Raw genomic sequence first — 2,570 nt, 5'->3', positions numbered from 1 at the left:
TTTGGAATTGAAGAGGGGAAAGAAGGCAAAATGCTATTTTATTTCTTAGGAAAACCCTAACACACACCATCTTCTCTTTTAAAAAAAAAAATTCTTGTTACAATGAATGAATCTTCACCACCTGTGTGTAGAGTCATTGGCTCACAAGAGCCAATTGTGAACATCTGTTTCCCACTTTACATTCAATATTAGGTTGGTAGTTTTAAATTAGCCAAAGGGTGGGAGTACTTATGAAAATTGCAAAATCAAGCTCCCTGTTCTCCCCCACTCCTCTGCTCAAGAGCTGGTTTCCACCAGCACGCCACTGCCCCATCCATCTTCCATGAACTGGCTTAGTACTCATCCTATATAATAAAAGGCTAATCGACTGAATTGTGGAACGACTGGTTGCTATGACATGCACTGACCACCAGGGGGCAGAGCTCAATGCAGGAGCTGCCCCCTGGTAGTCAGTGCGCTCCCACAGGGGGAGCGCCGCTCAGCCAGAAGCCCTGACCCGGGCTCACAGCTGGCGAGTGCAGTGGCGGTGGCAGGAGCCTCTCCTGCCTCTGTGGCAGTGCTAAGGACTTCTTGGGGGATATCCGCCTGCCGGCTTAGGCCCACTCCCTGGGAGCAGGCCTAAGCTGGCAGGTGGACGTCCCCCAAGTGCCCCCCTCCCTCACTCCCCACCCCAGTGCACGAATGTCATGCACCGGGCCTCTAGTTTCCTAATAAAGCTTCAACGGACTATTCCAAGCCAACAATGATTTCCTGCCTGTCAAAAGCTGAGAGTACTTACATGATCTACTCCACTTATTTGACATTTAAACAATATATTGTGGCTTGGATTGTTGACTTTGCATTATTTTAACATGTCAACATTTTACCTTTAAGGATCCTTCATGTAGATTGTAAGCTCCATGAGAGGAAGAACAAAGTACTGCATATCTATATGTCCCTTGGGGTTTGCCAGAATGAAATGGCAGGGACCAAAATAATGTGTTAAAGAAATGTTATTGCCCTGGCTGGTGTGGCTCAGTTGGTTGAGTGTTGTCCTGTGCACTGAAAAGTTGCTGGTTTGACTCCCAGTCAGGGCACATGCCCAGGTGGTAGACTCAATCTCAGGTTGGAGGGTGCGTGGGAGGCAGCCAATTGATGTTTCTCTCTCACATTCATGTTTCTCTTTCTCCCTCTCCCTCCTTCTCTAAAATAAATAAAAACATTTATTTTTTTTAAAGAAATGTGTCATTGAGTAATATTTAGGTGCTGGAAAAATGTAGGCAATTGGAAGGAAAGGAAAATACATTTTGAAGTATGTAAAATTGTATTTTTGGGAAATTTAAATCGACCACATACAGCCGTATGCTATGCCACTTCCAAATTGTTGATAATTGATCTGGTTTATGGTTTTGGGAAACTTTGACATGCCTTTGTGCTAGTTCAGGTGTGTAATCTGAACATTGATGCCCTGTTTGCTCATGCCAGATGTCCTTCAGCACTGAAGCCAGGCATTCAAAGGCAGGGAAGCAAAATATGTCACAAGGTACCCTCTTTTTAATCTGCTGTCTCACTAATCAGTTCTTAAATGGCCATTAATCTTTCCTCAGCTAATAACTGAAAAAGTGATGTAAATTATAATCTGTGCTCCCTACCCAGCTTCACATAGTCATGATTTCTACCAAATGTGTTTGGGGTCAGGATATGTCTTAATACCAAGCAATAAAGCTTCATACATAATGTACCACAGTAATGGATACACATGTTTATAAATGTTTGTTTTAATGCTAATGTCAGATTATTTAGAGCCTAATCCATTCTGTTTATTGAAACTAGTATAAGTGGAAATATAAAGATTTCTATCCCTACATTAACACATTTTATGGGTTGCAAAGCCCACTCTTTCTCTACTAAAACACAAGGTTATGAACTAACGAAATCCTCACTTTCTGAGGGTTTTATTTGACTTAAAAATAGTTTTAGAAAAGACTAATCTACAAAACAGGCTTGTAGGAGTACTGGGTAAATAAGATATCCTAGTTTATAAAATGTTGCTTTCAAATCAATGTCTGTTCCACAAAACATTTGTTAAATGGAGTAGAAGTAAATGTTAAGAAGCACTCTGCTCAAAGCTATTTATATTAATGTGCTGTCACAGATTACAATTAAGTGACTTGAGGCAATCTCCCAAAGAACAAACAAAAGACTAAGAGGAAAGACTCTTGGATTTCTTCACATCCTTTCCCCTGAAATGGCTAAAATTCCTGTCTTATGGCCATTAATAGTTGTAATACTATGATTTATTGTTACTGGGCTCATGGTCTGCTTCACTTTTCCCTCTACCACATGTTCTCCATGCAGCTGTCTTTACACCAATAAGTGACAATTTCGTGGATTATTAAAAAAGCAGGAAAATCACATACTTAGCACTCTGCTTCTCAAAAACAAGATGGTCCCATTTCCTTCGTGCTCAGTTACTGACAATCTCCTGCCTGACATGAAAGAGAATTTTCTCCCTTTCCTCTTAGTGTACAGGTTTCTATTCTACTAATTTCTTGTTCCTCCAGAACGATCCATTTACAACGGACAAAAGT

This window comes from Myotis myotis, unplaced genomic scaffold (assembly GCF_014108235.1).
Source record: "Myotis myotis isolate mMyoMyo1 unplaced genomic scaffold, mMyoMyo1.p scaffold_m19_p_1, whole genome shotgun sequence".
NCBI lineage: Eukaryota > Metazoa > Chordata > Mammalia > Chiroptera > Vespertilionidae > Myotis > Myotis myotis.
The sequence above is the reverse complement of the archived record's forward strand: the minus strand, read 5'-3'. Positions refer to the sequence as shown.